Source organism: Lithobates pipiens, unplaced genomic scaffold, assembly GCF_037356315.1.
Source record: "Lithobates pipiens isolate NorthernLeopardFrog02 unplaced genomic scaffold, aLitPip1_a1.2 Scaffold_10, whole genome shotgun sequence".
In the NCBI taxonomy this organism is placed as follows: Eukaryota; Metazoa; Chordata; class Amphibia; order Anura; family Ranidae; genus Lithobates; species Lithobates pipiens.
The window spans coordinates 67,910,478-67,930,323 of NW_027507686.1; the positions used below are offsets into that span (position 1 = coordinate 67,910,478).

The 19,846-nt window shown below is 45.4% G+C and overlaps 1 long non-coding RNA gene across 1 annotated transcript in view; it reads left to right on the forward strand.

The window, feature by feature from the left end:
* The first annotated feature begins 1,281 nt into the window (after positions 1-1,281).
* LOC143931968 (uncharacterized) overlaps positions 1,282-19,846 on the forward strand; it is a 72,918-nt gene continuing 54,353 nt past the window's right edge. Inside the window, exon 1 of the long non-coding RNA XR_013262893.1 lies at positions 1,282-4,034. This is a non-coding gene — a long non-coding RNA (uncharacterized LOC143931968). The remainder of the gene's footprint in view (positions 4,035-19,846) is intronic.

The window sequence follows — 19,846 nt, forward strand, 5'->3', positions numbered from 1 at the left end:
GGGGCGCTATTCCTACCATGGACACCATGGATGGGGCGCTATATTCCTACCACGGACACCAATTACGGGGCGCTATTCCTCCCACTGACACCAATGACGTTGCGCTATTCCTCCCACTGACACCAATGACGGCGCACTATTCCTCCCACTGACACCAATGACGGGGCGCTATTCCCCCCCTGCTGACACCAATGACGGGGCGCTATTCCCCCCCGCTGACACCAATGACGGGGCGCTATTCCCCCCCGCTGACACCAATGACGGGGCGCTATTCCCCCCCGCTGACACCAATGACGGGGCGCTATTCCCCCCCGCTGACACCAATGACGGGGCGCTATTCCCCCCCGCTGACACCAATGACGGGGCCCTATTCCCCCCCGCTGACACCAATGACGGGGCGCTATTCCCCCCCGCTGACACCAATGACGGGGCGCTATTCCCCCCCGCTGACACCAATGACGGGGCGCTATTCCCCCCCATGGACACCAATGACGGGGCACTATTCCCCCCCCCCACTGACACCAATGACGGGGCACTACTCCCCCCCCCCCCCCACTGACACCAATGATGGGGCACTACTTCCCCCCCCCCCCCACTGACACCAATGATGGGGCACTATTCCCCCCCCACTGACACCAATGATGGGGCACTATTCCCCCCCCCACTGACACCAATGATGGGGCACTATTCCCCCCTCCCCACTGACACCAATGGGGCCCTATTCCCCCCCCCCCACTGACACCAATGATGGGGCACTATTCCCCCCCCACTGACACCAATGATGGGGCACTATTCCCCCCCCACTGACACCAATGATGGGGCACTATTCCCCCCCCACTGACACCAATGATGGGGCACTATTCCCCCCCCCCACTGACACCAATGATGGGGCACTATTCCCCCTCCCCACTGACACCAATCATGGGGCACCATTCCCCCTCCCCACTGACACCAATGATGGGGCACCATTCCCCCTCCCCACTGACACCAATGATGGGGCACTATTCCCCCTCCCCACTGACACCAATGACGGGGCACTATTCCCCCCCACTGACACCAATGACGGGGCACTATTCCCCCCCACTGACACCAATGACGGGGCACTATTCCCCCCCACTGACACCAATGATGGGGCACTATCCCCCCCCCACTGACACCAATGATGGGGCACTATTCCCCCCACTGACACCAATGATTGGGCGTTATTCCTCCCACATTGGTGTTTCTGGGGGGGGGGGGGGAAATAATAGAGCCACATTGGTGGTGTTTCAGCGGGGGGGGGGGGGGAATAATAGTGCCACATTGGTGTTTCAGCCGGGGGGGATAGTGCCCCATCATTGGTGTCCCCGTGTGTGTGTGTGTGTGTGTGTGTGTGTGTGTGTGTGTGTGTGTGTGTGTGTGTGTGTGTGTGTGCGTGTGCGCGCGCGCGCGCGCGCGTGCTGGGTACAACTTTTAGCCGATAGCTGCTACCATTTTTCACTCTGTGTGCAGCTCGGCTGTGTCCTCCTCACAGATTCTCGCCCTCTCTGTTCCCTCGAGGCAGCAGCGGGCGGGGCTGAGATCTGTGTGAATGTCACGTGACATCAGCGAGGAGGAGAGGTGCGCCGCGGAGAGTGCGTGCCTGGTCACAGAGAGCGCCGCCGAGGACGGATGACATAGGAGGAGAGGATTTGTTTCCGTTTTTTTTCAACTAACAGACAGGCGGAAGGTGCGGACCAACTAATCGATAATGAAAATCGTTGACAACGATTTTCATTATCGATTATTATCGATAATATCGATTAATCGTTGCAGCCCTACAATGGTCCCAAAATAGTGTCAAAAGTGTCCGATCTGTCCGTAAAATCGCAGATCGCTGCCATTACTAATAAAAAAATAATAAATGCCATAAAGCTATCCCCTATTTTGTCGACTCGATAACTTTTGCGTTTATTGCGTTTTTTTAAGTAAAAAAAAAAAAAAAGAATACATATTGGCCTCAACTGAAAGACATTTTTTTAATATATTTTTTGGGGATATTCATTATAGCAAAAAGTAAAAAATATTGCTTTTTTTATTTTTTATTATTATCGCTCTTTTTTTGTTTATAGCGAAAAAAATAAAAACCACAGAGGTGATCAAATACCACCAAAAGAAAGCTCTATGCGTGAGGAATAAAACATCAATTTTGTTTGGGTACAGCGCCCCGTAATTGTCAGTTAAAGCATCACAGTGCTGTATCGCAAAAAAGGGCTTGGTCAGGAAGGGGGTAAATCCTTTGGGGGCTGAAGTTGCTAAAGAATGTCTGTGGTGCTTTTTGAGAAACTAAATTTCTGGGCACATGATTATCTTCACTTCAATTTTGATTTTATTGTGTGTAAATGTAATCTCTTTAAAAACGTTCCATTTAACACCCGTCTTGTCTGGACAGGAAGGAAAAGGAAACCTCCCCAATGGACACCCAGAATCCACAACTGTACTACTTTTTTTTTTTTTACTGTATTCCTATTGTGTAAATTTCCCTCACTTACTGTTCTGTCTGACAGTCATCAGATAGTAAGTAAGGCAACGTGCCTAGATGTTGGAAACACAGGCAGCAGTAAACATTTTTGCATGGTTTTAGGCTAGGTTCACACTTGTGCATGTGGTTGCATCTGCGCTGCCGTTTAGGAGATGCATGGTGGTACCATTAATCCTTTAGAAACCTCAGCACACTATTCAGTTTCCCTGTGGCTGTGTTTTCTGAAAAGGCACAAGGACTTTTTTCCTGTGTTTTCAGTGGATACAACAGTTCATTCAAATGAATGGATTGCTGCGCACAAGCAAACGCAGCTGCGGGGAAACTACATATATGTGATCCAAGCCTTAAAGTGGTTGTAAAAGCATAAGGTTTTTTTTTTCTTCATGCATTCTATGCATTAAGATAGTCTTCTGTGTGCAGCAAACCCCCTACCCTGATACTTACCTGAGCTCCACTCGATCCAGCGACGTTGTATGAGATACTCTGCTGTCCGGGACTCTCCCTCGTTGGCTGAGACAGCAGCAATGTGCCATTGGCTCCCATTGCTGTCAATCAAAGTCAATGAGGAGAGAGGCGAGGCGGGCCAGGCCACAGCTCCATGTCTGAATGGACACTCGGCTCAGGTGCCCCCTTAGCAGCTGCTTGCTGTGGATGCACTCAACAGGAGGAAGGGGCCAGAAGTGTGACCCGAGAAGAGGAGGATCTGGCTTCTCTGTGCAAAACCATTGCACAGAGCAGGTAAGTATAACATGTTTGTTATTTTGGAAAACAAAAAGACTTTAATATCACTTTAACTTCGTTTGACAAACACGCATCTATTTTGCAACTATTTTTAATTTCTGCCTATTGTTTTTGAGTATTTTTTGTACTTTAAGTGTTTTTTTTTTGGCCTCCTTATTTATTTTGAATTCAAAATTCGAGTATGTTTTCATTGGCACACTTTAAATTAAATGGAAAAAATGTACTTGTTAAACCAAACATACTGTAAAGCGATTGAAAAACTCAATTAAGAATGAGTGCTTTCCTTTAAATTTGATGTAAGAAAAATGTATTAAAAAGTTATTGAATCGTACCCCCACGCAGTTTACTATGCTTTCATATCCCAGGTCTCAAACCAAAAAAAAAAAAAAGCTTGATGTCAAGTACACCTGTCCTGCTTTGATGTCTGTCAGTGGGTGCAAGCCAATGTGTTTAGATAGCAAAACTTCTGTGCTCAGTGCAAGCTAGTGTTCATGCACACTTCAGTGGAACAACTTGCATAGAGCTGTAATCAACTGTGAGCATGCTCTGTATTTGTGGATGTAAAAGCAGGATGGCTATTCCAATTTCCAAATTGCATAAGTTTAATGTTGAACTACCTGACACTAAAAGATAATTTTTCCCCAGTCTTCCAGGACAGCCTATGAGAGAAGCCCCTCCTCCCGAAAGGAACAAGAAACACATCAGCAATACACTTTAAAAGGCAGTCCCTCTGCTAAACTGTTCAGTTTATTGTGTTTCCTCTAGACAGAGGAGATTCATCACCTGGAACCAGGTAGAGGGAGGTCTGTGTTCTCTGGCTTTTTTTTTTGTTCCACCCACATCTTTACCTACTTGGCTCCACTGGGAGCAGCTAGTAGGATTTTCATCAAGAGGGACCTCCAAGACCACTCTGGCAAAAGCCATGACAGGGACCAGCACAGGCAGCATGGATCCCCAGTCCAAGTATCTGGGGGCATGCACTGTCTGCACTATAGGACATTTTTGGGCAGAGGGGCTCGCGCAGTAGCTACGTTGGGTTGTGGCCTGTGTGACCGGATTGATGCACAGCAGTAATCCTTGTAGGGGAAAAGTCATCTCCGGGCGCCGGAGGCTCTGGTTCAAAGCCTCTATTTCGGTGCAGGAATAGGGGAAGGGCTAGCTGGTGCCTTTTAAATAGCATTTCCCTCAGACACAGGCTATTGGGAAGCTACAGGTGGAGGAGCTAATGCTGCATTTTGGGTTCAACGCCGATTACAGCTCCAGCAGATACAGGCGCCCTTGGCACCAGCAGGACACAAGTAAGATGGAGGTTGCTGTACCTACCTACTTTCACTTGTGTTTGCGCCTAGGTTTTCCCCTAGCCTGTAATTTGTCATCTGGGGCCCCTTGAGTTGGCGTTAATGTGACAGGGCACTGTTGGGCTCCCCATATTTACCAGGGAGGATAATGAACCTGACTAGTGCCAAGATCCCCTACCCCTGTGGGTAAGGGGGGGGGGGGTTGTAGGGGAACCCTAGGAGGTGGATTGGGGGGGGGTTACTGGCCCCACTACTTCTCAGCTGAAAGTGTCAGTGTTTTTTGCATGCTAGTTATACTAGTTGGTTTTCATACTAGGATGTGTAGAGCTTAAAAAGAGAGGAGCGTTTTTTCCCAATCTTCTCTAGGCTCACAGAGCATGTTAACCACTTCAGCCCGGACAATTTTGCTGGTCAAAGACCAGACCACTTTTTGCGATTCGGCACTGCGTCGCTTTAACTGACAATTGCATGGCCATGCGAAGTGGCTCCCAAACAAAATTGTGTCCTTTTTTTTCCCACAAATAGAGCTTTCTTTTGGTGGTATTTGATCACCCCTGCAGTTTTTATTTTTTGCGCTATAAACAAAAAATGTTTTTTTATATATTTTTTGGGGATATTTATTATAACAAAAAGTAAAAAATAATGCATTTTTTTAAAAAACGCATTATTTTTTACTTTTTGTTATAATAAATATCCCCAAAAAATATATAAAAAAACATTTTTTTCCCTCAGTTGAGGCCGATACGTACTCTTCTACATATTTTTGGTAAAAAAAAAATCACAATAAGCGATTATTGATTGGTTTGTGCAAAAGTTATAGCGTTTACAAAATAGGGGATAATTTTATGGCATTTTTATAAAAAAAAATTTTTTTTACTAGTAATGGCAGCGATCTTATTTTAAAGATACACACCCCACAAGCCCTTTACCTAGTGTATCGTCACAGCGCTACAGATGACCCAATATTTTATACCTTAGCGGCCACTTACCATAAACTGTCAAATATATAAAGGTGCATACAAAACTAGTGTTAAAATTCCAAATAACTAATTGGTTGCACGTGGCGCTATTACCTGTGTACCTTTCAGTAAACGTGCCCTCACCTCCTCAGTGATCCTATCTCAGACCATAAATTGTGTGATCAATAACAAATTATATAAATATTTATCACTCAGTGAATACCCAAATTTACATTTAGATTACATATACAGTGACAAATATAAAAAAATGTGAATATAGTCCATCCACCAAACAGTATTTAAGAATATCCAGATTACAGAAAGTCTTTCTATAAATGCGTGAAAAAATCTCCAGTGTTCAGATTCCTTTTTACAAGTGACTCCTTCACCACACCATCCGTGATTTATGATCCCCCCTTCGTGAAAACACTCACCGACTGCTAAGCCTTACACTCTCGTGTGAGGCTAAAGGGCTTTCAAAAAATCTCTCAAGATGAAATTCAGACCCCAGCACATCCGATTGGAACTTCTCCACTTACGCACGTCATTGTATATATATATACCTCAAAGAGAAATCACAGAGGGAGACCCCAATAGTGTAATACTGCAATCACTCTTTAATGTTTTTTAAAAAATCTCACTCCTTATGCACTCACATGAACTTAAAAAAGCAAAATCACTTCAAAAGAGTAAAAAGACTCGCTTCACAACTTCACTCCACAATACTATTCTGAATACGTCGGGGCATTGGTGGTCACGGCGGACTCATTAGATGCGGTACTGAATCGCTTAATCTCACCCCTCCTCGTGCGTCCCGCCTGGTCCCACACAGCAGGTCTGTTCGAAAAGGGCGCCTTCAAGTCAAATGATTTAGTCCTCTTAGTCCTGTGCCTCCTTCCCAGCTCCGTGTATGTCAGCTCAATATTCACCAGATAGCAACGCCCCCGACATGTTTCGTCATATCAGACTTAATCATGGGATTGGCTATCTGGTCCAGCATCCCACCTTATATTCCCCCATCGTCCAATCAACGTCCTTGGCTCTCCCTCTGTCACACCCATATTAATGGAGTGTGTACTAACGTCCACAACACGCGCCGAAATCAAATCCCTGATTTGCGCATGCTCAAATCACAGCATTCGACATCCCCATTTCGAAAACTGGTATATAATACCAGGCATTCGACTTGAGAGTTCGCCACGGTCTCCGGCACGTGCGTCGAAATTTATCATGTGCGTCGAAACATTCGATCTTAGATATTGCATTCGATGTTATGTAGATTCCGCTCCGGTCTCAATAATTTACATACGCTACGTGCTGATAGGTCTCGCGTACGCCGAGATCGAGACTGAGTGTCCCCATCTCCACAATGGTCAAGTATTGGATTCCGTGTCCCCATATTCTGTCATCGAGAACATGTGGAACCCTTAGCGCACTACCTCTGGTGATGTCAATACCCATCGGTGGTGTCTCTCCATTTAAGCTAACGGTATCCTTCTACATTGTGCATTAAACTCAGTCAACTAATATTACATTTACATAATGGCAGCGATCGGCGAATTTTATTGTGACTGCGACGTTATGGCGGACACATCGGACATTTTTGACACATTTTTGGGACCATTGTCATTTATACAGCAATCACTGCTATATAAATGCAGTGATTCCGGTGTAAATGACACTGGCAGTTAAGGGGTTAACCAGTGGATGGCAGTGTAGGGGTTAAGTGTTCCTAGGGGTGTGTTACTAACTGTTGGGGCCTGGGCTTTCATTTAGTGAACACTGATCTCTGCTCCATTCACATGGAGCAGAGATCAGCGTCACTAGTTGCTAGGCAGAACGGTGAGATGCTGTTTACAACGGCATCTCTCTGTTCAGCCGCCCCGTGAGACGATCGCGGGTATGCCCATGGCGATCGAGTCCGCGGGACACGCGACCGGACTCACGGGGGTCCCCCGACCAGCAGCAGCGTGCTCGTGATGGCAGGGCGGCATTAGAGATTGGGCGTACCTGTACGCCAATATGCCTGCCCGTGCCATTCTGCTGACGTACATCGGCGTGCGCTGGTCGGGAACCGGTTAATTAGCCTGATTTTTATTTATTTTTTTCTATTATCTGTTACCTAGGTGTGGTTGCCTCACAGGTGCTTGGTTTACCTCCCTACACATATTATTTTCAGCTGACAGGTGTTTTTATTCTCCACCTGTCTCACGGAAACCTTCCATTCCCACTAGAGAGCTGGGAAAGAGTTACTTGGACAACGCTGAGTTGTCGGGTGACCCTCTTTCTTTGCGCCATAGGTTAATGTACCACTTGTGCATGTTTTATATCTCACCCGTTGCTGCAATGGTTTATTTCTATTGTTATCTGTTCTCTGTAACATTTAACTGTTTTGCTCCATGTTTCTCTGTCCTTTGAATAAAGAATAAAAATTTGAAAAAATGTACAGCCTTGGCACAAGTCTGCGTCTTAAAGCCTGAGGTTTAATGTTCTACTTCACAAGGGTCTGAGTAGTAATCCTTTTTGCTCCACCTGTCTCAGAGCTTTCCATTTCCACTAGAGCCGGAAAGGTTTAAGTGTAAACTCCTCAAGCTCTTGATGGATGAGTCCTCACTCACCTGGGACCGGTCTATACAAGCCTCATTGGAGAGGTCGGTGAAAAAGGTAAATTTACAGCCTTAGCACAAGACTGTCTTTTAGGCCTAACGTTTAATTTTCTACTTTGCATCTTGGGTGTGATGTGTAGTAACCATTTTGGTGTTACTGGGTTTACATATGGTTTTGCATTTTTGTCTGTTACCTGGGTGTGGCTGCCTCACAGGTGTTTTGACCTTGCCTTCCTACACAGGGTGCAATCTGCAGTCGATTAAACTTCTGCCAGCTGAATTGTTAATCTCCACTTGTCTTACAGAGCCCCCCATTCCCACTAGTGCAGAGCTGGGAGGGAGGTAGTGTAAACTCCAGAGCTTTATGATGAAGGACTTGTCACCTGGTGTAATATGCCTTCACTCACTTGGGATTTGACCTTACAAGCCTCAGTAGTTCTGTGGGGTTTATCCTGCCATACACATTCTCTGTGATAGAAATCTGTGTTAGGGAAAATGTACAGCCTTAGCACAAGTCTCTTTTGGGCCTAAGATTTTATATTTATGTAATGTCTCCTACTGCATGTCAGCACTTGGTTTAGTCTGGTGTTGCAACCAGTTACACTATAGACCCTTGCCAGGATAGTGTGTTGTACTCATGTACTTCTGATGTCAATCCCATTCCACAGCGTTAACCATTTAGGTCAGGGATATGCAATTGGTGGACCTCCAGCTGTTGCAAAACTACAAGACCCATCATGCCTCTGCCTCTGGGTGTCATGCTTGTGGTTGTCAGTCGTCTGATGCTTCATGGGACTTGTAGTTCTGCAACAGCTGCATATCCCTGATCTAGGTAATGTTTTATACAGCTTGGTAACAGAGTTCTGCAGCCAATTAGTATTTTAACACAAGAACTGACAGGCCATGTGTGATTCTTGTGCTCTTTTTTGTTATCCATCCTAGATCAGTTTTAGACCTCTGCATGACTTCCTTGTAGTGAATGTGCCCTCTATCTAAACATATAGAGATTGTCATGGGCTTTCTCTGCAGCACTAGTTTAATGCTAGAATCATTAACGCTACAGCTATTTACATGTGCTTTACTTATGAGTGCTGGGGTTATCTATCTTGTACTACATTGGTTCCCTCTTCAGAGCTTCCTTGCTAATAAAGACATTAATGGAATGGAATGTTTTGCTTCACTTAGTGTGGAGTGTTGCAACAAATTTTCAACCCTAAGTCTTCATGTCATGCGTTGTACATATGCATTTTGGGATGGTGTTGATACTGTATCAAAATGTTATGCCTCGTGTGTAGAGGATATGATAGTTTATATTGCTGCATTTATGTAGTGTGTGTCCTTGTGCCACAATAAATGTTGGTACAGGGTATAACCATATTTTGGTGGTTGATGCTTCTACCAGGTGGCCCTGGGGTTATCGGTTCAGATCCAACCATGCCATCAGAGTCCTGCATGTTTTCAAAGTGTGCAAGTGGTTCTAAAAGCCATGGCTGCCAAAGGCAAGAACATAAGGGACGCAACTTGGTTGCTTACCTTCTGCTCTGACAAACAGCCAGCAGCAGCGCCTTCTCATCTTCCACAATGATTGCAATAAGTGAGGCGGTTGCAGGCGCGAATAAAATACGCGCATGTGCAATTAAGTGTGTTTGCGCTCCAAATTAGCAGAAAGAGGGGTGCATTTGGAGGCTTGTTCTAGTGGATTTTTGGCATCCCATAATCTGTAACGTATGGTAGTCAGGTCTGCATTTTAGGCAACCCCACCTTACTGCTTAGTCTTTTCAGGTGGCAGAGGGTGCACCGTAACTTGGAGTATCAGTGCTGTCTCGGGTATTAGCGTGGCCTCTATATAACATGATGTTCATGGAACTTTAACATGTGTCCATGAAGGAATAATGTATGTCTCAGGGCACAAGCTTTATTACATTTCATATTTAACCACTTTGCGCCCACGCTATAGCCAAAAGACTGCTACAGCGTGGACGCTACCTGCCGGGAGGGCGTCCCCGGACATCCTCCTGTTTACTTCCGCAATGCGCGCTCCTGAGAGCGTGCATCGGGGAAGTTCTGTGTTGGCTGTGTCCCTTGGACACAGCCAATCGCAGATCGGTAGTAACGCATCGCATGGTGGTGTGTTACCCCCTTGTGGAAAGCCTTCTGCAATAATGGTCGGCTCTTCCGGTCGTGGATCCCCAGTATCCAGATTAGATAAGTAACCACGATCCCGGTAGAGGGGGCTCCTTTGGTTAAGGACCTCCCGGGCAGGAACTGAGGCAGAGGCCCGTTCCTTATTTACGGTTGGGGGTCAGCAATACAACCAGTACTGACCACAGCACTTGTGTCGCAGACACTTACTGAATGGGCAAACTTTTGCACTGCGAATTGGAGAAGCAGCAGGCTACTCCCGTCTGTGTGGAACTAGCAGACCAGTTAGTGCACGGTCTTAAGTACGCTTGGGACGCAGCTCTGGATACGCTTCCTCTGCTATCCAGGGTTTCAGTGTCAGCAGTGGTGCTGAGGCACCTGATTTGGCTGAAATGCTTGTCTGTTGATTAGGCATCTAAAAAAAAGCCTTGACAGATCTACTCTTGCTTGGTGAGCAGCTCTTGGGAGCCTCGTTGGATGACATTATTAAGAATGTCACAGGTGGGAAGAGTACCTTGCTCCCACAGGCCAGGAAGACTAAGGAGCCACACCACAGGCAAGGGCGCTCATTTTCCGCTCAAAATAGTTTTTTCCGTCTGTCCGGGACTTCAGCTAAACGCTCCCAGTCCAAGAGGACGACCTCTGAGGGACAAGAGCATCCCTGGAACCGCAAGCCTGACAAGCCTGCGAGCTAAAGTGCTACTGCATGAAGGTTTGCCCCTACCCATCATACAGGTGGGGGGTCGCCTTCGGGAGTTTGCAGAGCGGTGAGCCTCCTGGCTATCTGACCGATTGGGTCTGCGACTGATTTCCTCTGGCTATAAGATAGAGTTCCTCTCTTGGCAACCAAACAGACTCTTCCCCTCCAGCATACCCTTACTCCCGGCTCGCTGGGAGGCCCTATTGGGGGCAGTATGGGACCTGCTAAGCCGCAGGTTGGTAGTGCCTGTTCCGGAGTCGGAAAGTTTTCAGGGGTTCTACTCCATTCTGTAGTCCCCAAAAAGGAAGGGGTACATCCAATCTTGGACCCAATAGCCTCAATTGCTTTGTTAAAGTACAGAGGTTCAGAATGGAATCGGTTTGCTCAGTAGTCGCTGCACTCCATCAAGGGGACTCCCTGGCGTCTTTGAACTCCAGGATGCGTACCTGCACATACCCATATGCCTCAGGCATCAGAGGGTTCTGCGAATTGCAGTCGGGGAAGCCCACTACCAGTTTGTGGCTACCCCTTTTTTGGCTTGGTTTCAACACCCCGAATCTTTACCACGGTATTGACTCCAATTTTGGCGTTGTTGAGACAACACGAGATCGCAATGGCAAGTTATCTGGACGATCTCCTTCTGAGAGCAGCTTCCACCTCCAGAATTAAAGAGTCTTGTAGAAGGAGATCTTAACAAAATGGGACCTATCTCTGTTATCCCTGGATCGGCAGATTCAGGTGAGCCAGTCAGTCAGAGACACCCTGCTTTGGTGGCTGAGGTCCCCGGCACTTCGGTCCGGGTAGTTGTTCCTACCTCTGCTTTGGACTGTGATCCCTACAGACTCCACCCTGACCAGCTGGGGGGGAGTACTGGGAGTACAGTCGCCCCAGGGTCTCTGGTCGGGTGTGGAACCCAAGTTGCCGATCAATGTGCTCGAACTCCGAGCAATCAGGCTTTTCCTCTCCACATAGTCAATGAGACTACGTGGGCGTCTGATCAGGATCAGGTCAGACAACGCCACGGCGGTGGCATATGTCAACCATCAAGGAGAAACAAGTAGCTTGGCTGCAGCTCGGGAGGTCGTTCACATCCTTCAGTGGAGAGAGTGACAGGTACCGGCCTTGTCGGCCATTTGCATCCTGGGAATTGAAGACTGGCAGGCGGACTACCTAAGTTGCCAGATGCTGGGCCCAGGAGAATGGGCGTAGCATCCAGAGATGATCAGGCTACTGTGCCTGCGGGGAGGCACACCAGACGTAGATCTCCTGACCTCCCGTCTCAATCGGAAGGGGCTGAGATTCATATCCAGGATAAGAGATCCTTGGGCAGACGTGTCAATCACGCTGGTGGTTCCATGGGATCAGTACCAACTGTTTTGGTATATACTGCGCTGTGATAATAAACTTTATCAAGTCGCCAACACCGCTTCTAGACAAGAAATCTTAAGGTGAGAAAAAACAAATTCCCTAATAGTGAAAAACCTTAAACCGCATTTGAGCAGTTAAATAAACCTTTGAAATGCAAATACAGGTGAAAAATGAACAAAAACTATAAATAATAATCATATGTGGACAATTATCCAAAAGAAGTGCAGGTGCTAAGTAAGTCCCAAAATATAAAGTTCAATGATATTTTTAGAAGAAACAACTTTCCAAGAAACAGCTTCCAAAGGAAATTGTGTACTCTTCATACATGCATCACCACCACCACCGTGAAACTGGGGGAGGCTTACCAGAAGACTTGGACTTAGTCAGGCATATGATCCTTTTCTCTGGAGTTCTCTGACTGACACAGCACCCTCCCCTCTTATTGATTATGTTATATTGCTTGTTGACATACTGAAGCTGCAGGAAGCAGGCTGGGGGGTTGTTATTTGTACATGTTAACATGTTCTGCCTAGTCCTCTCCTGAAGGTGGCGTAACAACCCGATGGTCCAGAATATGGGAGTTGTGTCAGTCAGTGAACTCCAGAGGATTTTACGGCGAGTACAAAAATCCTATTTTTGTTGTGTTGCCTCATATGTTCAAGACCGTGGCTCGTGGGGAGAAGGCATTTTACCCAGACATTTTCAATCTGATAAGCTAGAATTGGGAGACTTCCAACATTGTAGCTTCTAGATTTCACAACAAACTATCTCTGTGTGTAGCCAGGACCAAGTGTCCAATGGTGCTGGCCTCGGGAGGCCTTGATAATGTCCTGGCTTTAGTTCAGGCTCATCTGCACCTTTCGCAGTACAAATTCTACCTTGTCTGCCCAAAAGGATAGGGCTAGAGAGGACAATGGTGATTTTCATTGCACTGAACTGGCCCAGAACCCAGAAGTACCTAGTATACAGACACAGTATACTTAGACTTCTAGCAGCAGACCCCCCGCTCTTTTCTCAACAGGCCAGATCTGCTATCTCAAGGGCTTTCTTTTCCATACTGGTTATTAGTCTGTGTTCAATGGCACGGCTGTTGAAGCCTGGGTCTTAAGATAGAGAGGTCTCTGAATCTGAGATTCCAATCTTGCTGAAAGCAAGAAAAAAACACTTAGATTTATTATTGCACATAGAAATCCCCCCCCCCCCCTTTTTTTTGTTGGCCTAGTGTAACACAGGCACTTCAGTCACTACTACAGAAATTACCATGTGCCTTGCATTCTGGACTTCCTACAATCAGGTCTTGGCCTTAAAGACTAAGGACAGGTTTCAGCTTTGTCCATTCTTTTAAAGACTTTTCTTTATCGTACATCATGGGACACAGAGCCATAGTAGTTACTATGTGGATTATAGACCACCTTCAGGTGATGGAGACTGGCACACCCTACGACAAGAATTCCATTCCTGGGAGTACCTCAGTTTTTTTCGCCAGTGTCTTAGGTGTTGGTCACAACGGCCTCCACCGTCAGGTTCAAGAGGTAAACCTCAGGGTCAACCCCAGGGACAAAAGAAATCCTGGGGGAGGAAACCTACCAAACAAAATACTAAAGCCTCCTTATGAAGGGGCGCCCCCGCTTGCTCGAGTGGGGGGAAGACTTCTGCAGTTTTCAAGGATCTGGCAGGAAGAGTGTCGAGACAAATGGGTGACTTCTTCAATAGCTCTACAAGCTAGAGTTCTGAGAGTCCCCGTCTCCTCATTTTCTTAGATCAAATATGCCCAAGGATCCAGAGAAAAAGAAGTCTCTCTTTCAAGCATTGGTCCGTCTTTTGTCGCAAAAAGTGATCTCGGTGGTCCCCATGCAGGAGCAGGGATTGGGGTTTTATTCAGACCTTTTCACTGTACCAAAACCAAATGGAGATGTCAGACCCATTCTGGATCTCAAAGATCTAAACCGGTTCCTGAATATCTGTTCTTTCCTCATGGAGTCAATCCGATCAATAGTCTCCATCCTACAAGAAGGAGAACTTCTGGTTTCAATCGACATCAAGGATGCATACCTCTATGTGCCGATTTTTCCAGCTCACCAGAAGTATTTACGCTTTGAGGTAGAAGATCTTCATTTTCAGTTTGTAGCTCCTTTTGGTCTAACTGCTGCACCTTGAGTGTTTACAAAGGTCTTGGCCCCTCCTCTAGACCAGAGTAAGGGCCCAAGGTATAACCATTATAGCGTACCTACACAATCTACTCTTGATAGATCAGTTGGTAGCCCGCTTAGACCAAAGCATGACCACCACAGTCAGCTACTTGGAATACCTAGGTTGGATTCTCAACCTAGAGAAATCCTCCTTTAAAACCATCAAGGAGCATAGAATTTGATCATAGATACAGCCCAGAAAAGGGTATTCAGGCAAAGATCAGTGCCATAAAGGATCTGATTCATCTGGTCAAGGCAAAGAAGAATCCTTCCATTTGACTTTGCATGAGGCTGTTGGGAAAGTTAGTGGCTTTGTTCGAGGCCGTTCCTTATGCTCAGTTTCATTTGAGGCTGCTGCAAAACAGTATTCTATCGGCTTGGAACAAGAAGGTCCAAGCGCTAGATTTTCCAATGCGTCTGCCTCCAAGGGTGCACCGGAGCCTCAGTTGGTTAATAACCAAGAATCTGCAGAAAGGAAAATCCTTCCTACCAGTTACCTGGAAGGTGGTAACAGATGCCAGCCTTTCAGGTTGGGGAGCAGTCCTGTAAGAGACGACTGTCCAAGGGAAATGGTCCAGATCAGAAATGACCTTGCCCATCAACATTCTAGAGATTCGGGCAGCACGCTTGGCCCTGAGGGCCTGAACAATCAGGTTACGGAATTGTTGTGTACATATAATTGGATAATACGGCACACTCTGGATATAACAATATCATAAAAACAGATTGGGCTGGGGCATGGGGGAATAGATCAATCAGTTCCTTTTAGGAGGAAATCAGTCCATGTGGGAACCAATTGGTGATTAACTGTCCATGGAGGGCTGCCAGTTCAGTAGTTTAGAAGGCAAAAAAACTCTGAAATGCAGAAAAGGACAAGAGAACAGCACCCACTAAGTGCAGTATGCAAATGTATTTTAATAAAATAGAAGAATATAGGATACACTCACAAGGGTGTGATAAAAATAGGTGTGTACAGTGGTATCATCTGCTTCGAATTCCGGGTGGAGGGAGATGTTCAATCCTGTTCTAGATGTATGTCCGCGATCCTACCAATCCTCTGGCCACAAAGTGGGCACACAATGCTTCCGTGGTGTGGACTGTGATCAGTGGCGCACACGGGCAGATTGCACTTCCAGGTCGGGTCAGTGGGCAGTGCTTCACGTTCGGGGCATGCGTGCCTCTTCCTCAGGCTTCAATGGAGGCCATGTGAATTATATGCCTGAACTAATCCTGCTCACATGATTGATTATAGGGCTGCAACTAACGATTATTTTCATAATCGATTAGTTGGCCGATTATTATTTCGATTAATCGGTTAATAAAAAACACAGCAACACGCTGCAAAAACGCATTATTACATGCTTTTCTGCAGCTTCTCCACTGAAGTATATTTAACCAAAATAGCACCATTTTGCATTAAAAAAAAAAAGTCCTTGTCTCTTCCAAATACGAAGCAGCTGAAAAAATCATGGATATGAACATGTCTCATAGGAAACCATGTAAATGAACTGTAGTGTGTTTCTGCAAAAAGCACAAAAAAAAACAGAGGTGTGACCCAGGCCTGAGATGTTTAGTAACATAATGGGGTTAAAAAAACAAAAATTATTACAAAAAAAGAAAATAATCGCTACTGTAAGAGGTTCATTTTTTACCATGGGACAGTGAAGTAATATTTACAGTAGCTATTTGCTCTTTTTGTACCATAAAGGGCTAATTTTAGTTTTTTTTTTTTAACCCCATTATTTTAGTGGCCGATTAATCGATTTACTATTTTCATAATCGATTAATTTCATAATTGATTAGTTGTCAATTAATCGATTCGTTGTTTCGGCCCTAATTGATTACCATAGAAACAAAACATAGAAAGCTAGCAGAATCTGAGATTATACTTATTGCAAAAATGCTTCATAAAATGCTTAATTACTTTCAAATACTGTTATGTGGCCTGGCTGTCGATCCTATCAATTGGACTGGGGAATGTTGTATAGAAATGGTATTAGTTCATACAGACGACCAGTGACCTAAAATAAAGTAAATAACAGGAGGTATCTCATTATATTAGTGCCGGTCTGGTATATAAATCAATAATAAATGAGAAAATCCGAGGATTAATTAATCAATAATGGATATTATTTAAAAACGTAATGGATAATAGTAGTAGTAGTAGTAGTAGTAGTAGTGTGTGTGTGTGTGTGTGTGTGTGTGTGTGTGTGTGTATGTATATATATATATATATATATATATATATATATATATATATATATATATATATATATATATATATATATATATATATATATTCTAGTATTAAAATAATACAATTGATGAAGATGAAGTAGTAAGATTAGAGTAAATAAAATTAGATTAATAGTAATGTTACCATTGTAGCAGCTAATTTGGTTAATGGATAATATCACTCCCATAGTGGTGTTTATAGATAAAATGTATATATATAATTTATTTCACTTTTAGATTGTAAAGTTTTTAAAAAATGTTTTTAAATATTTCGAAAGCATTAAAAATGGGATTGAAATTATTATAATCATGTATTTGTGTATAGACCCACATGCACTGAACATGGTATCTAAAATATATACGCATGTATGAATGTGTGTGTGTAATAAATATATATATACACATGCATATATGTCCTCTCCTGTTTCCCAGAGTATCTGTCAAATAAAGGAGGGGCATTCATCAGAAAAGTATAGCGTATGTTTGACATCCCATCATAGCAAGGTATTCATTTCTTTGCTTTCATTTAGGCCTCCGGACGATAAGGTATCCAGGGAATAAATCCAATAGTTTTCTCCTTTTACATAGTCTTTTATAATGTTCGGCAGTGGGCAGAGTCTTCGTGATGGATTCTAGTATCCAAACTCGTAGTCCTAGAGATGATTGATCATGAAATTCCAAAAAATGTCACTATGTTTATCTTTGCCTTGTTCCACTAGATTTCGATGTTCTCCAAACCGCTTCAGCAGAGTCCTAATCGTACGGCCTACATAATGTAGACCACAGGGACAGGTCAAGCAATAGATTACATATTCAGAGGAGCATTAAAAAAATCTGGTATTAGGTACTGTTTGCCTTTGCGATAGAAGTCCTTTTGTCTATGTGTTACATGAGCACATGTAAGACATAGAGGTTTTTTGCATTGGTGCATACCTTTTGATGTTGAAAAAAGTTGATGATGTACTTGTGATGGGATGAGATGATTTTGTCTTGCTGGGAGCTATTTTTGCTTTGATGTTTTTGGCTCATCTATAGGTGACCAGGGGACGATCACTGACTAGCTTTAAAATGAGGGTCCTCTCAATATTGGCCAGTGTCCTGTCAGGATCCAATCCAACAATGCCACAGCAGGGGCATATAACAATCACCAAGGGGGCACGAGAAGTCGTGCGGCCCAGGGAGAGGCGAATCATATCCTAACTTGAGCAGAAAACAATGTACCTTGCAAATCGGCAGTCTTCATTCCAGGAGTAGAAAATTGGCAGGGGGACTACTTGAGTCGTCAACAGTTGTTCCGGGGAGAGTGGGCCCTTTACCCCGATGTATTCCTGACGATACGCCGAAGATGGGGGATCACGGACGTAGATCTGTTTGCGTCCAGGTTCAACAAAAAGATCGACAACTTTGTATCAAGAACAAGGGATCCACTAGCATTCGAAACAGATGCCTTGGTGTTCCAGTGGAATACGTTTTCACTGATTTATGCATTCCCTCCTATTCTGCTGCTTCCGTGTTTTCTTTGCAGGGTCAAGCAGGAAGGGAAGCCGGTGATTTTTGTGGCCCAGAAGATCCTTGTATGCAGAGATCATAAGAATGGCGGTAGGGGAACCATGGACCCTACCACCACATCCAGACCTTCTCTCGCAAGGTCCGGTATTCCATCCTACCTTACAAATGCTAAATTTAACGGTTTGGCTATTGAGACCTACATTTTGAAGGAGCGTGAGCTATCAGGTTCTGTGGTATCTACCTTGATTAATGCAAGGAAACTGACCTCCAGAATCATATATTATAGAGTCTGGAAGGCACCCCAGGAAGTGTCATTGGCAGAATCCTTGACCAGATGGGGTTAGAGATGAAGCTGGCCTTGTACTCAAAAGCCAGGTCTTGGCATTATCAGTATCGTTTCAATGACCACTTGCTTTGCATTCTTTTGTTTGTGGTTTTATTCAGGGGGCAACACGGCTTAATCCTCCGGTTAGGTCACCCCTGAACCCTTGAGAATTGAGTTTAGTCCTGTCGGCATTGCAGAAACAGCCTTTTGAGCCGATACAGCATATTCCCTGGGTCCTTCTGACAAGGAAAATAATTTTTCTGGTAGCCATGTCTTCTGCAAGAAGGGTATCAGAGTTGGATGCTCTTTCTTGTAGAGCCATATTTAATTCTTCAAAAGGATAAGGTAGTATTGCATCCTCATCCTAATTTTCTACCGAAAGTAATGTCAGGTTTTCATTTAAACCAGGATATATTCTACCTTCGTCCTTTCTAGATCCCTGTTCTACAGAAAAGAAATCACTACATTCTCTGGATGTGGTGAGAGCAGTCAGGCCGCGTACACACGGGCGGACTGTCCGCTCAACTTTGTCCGCTGAACAGTGTTTCAGCGGACAGTCCGCTTGTGTGTGGGGCTTCAGCGGACAGTTTCAGCGGACAGTTTGACGAACAAAGTTTTTCGGAAATTCCGAAAAACTGTCCGCTGAAACTTGGTTTGAGCGGACAGTCCGCCCGTGTGTAGGCCACTTTCGAAATGAGCAAACTGTTCCCGCTCGGAGGAAAGTCTGCTCATTTCGAGCGCGTCTCCAGGTAGGCGGGGCCCGCGAATGAGACGTCGCGGGCTCCGCCGCCTGGTATGGACTTAAAGGGGAACCCCAACGCCGAAAAAAATCGGCGTGGGGGTCCCCCCCAAAGTCCACAACAGACCCTTGTCCGAGCACGCTACCCGCCGGCCAGGAAAGGGGGGCGAGCGAGCGCGCCCCCCTCCCGAGCCGTACCAGGCCGCGTGCCCTCAACATGGGGGGTGCCTTGGGGAAGGGGGGGCCGCGCGGCCCCCCCACCCCAAAGCACCTTGTCCCCATGTTGATGAGGACAAGGGCCTCTTCCCGACAACCCTGGCCGTTGGTTGTCGGGGTCTGCGGGCAGGGGGCTTATCGGAATCCGGGAGCCCCCTTTAATAAGGGGGCCCCCGGATACCGGCCCCCCACCCTATGTGAATGAGTATGGGGTACATGGAACCCCTACCCATTCACCTGTAAAATAAAAGTACCCAAAAAAAAACACAACACACGAGATAAAATATTTTATTGCACAGCTCCGGGGGTCTTCCGTCTT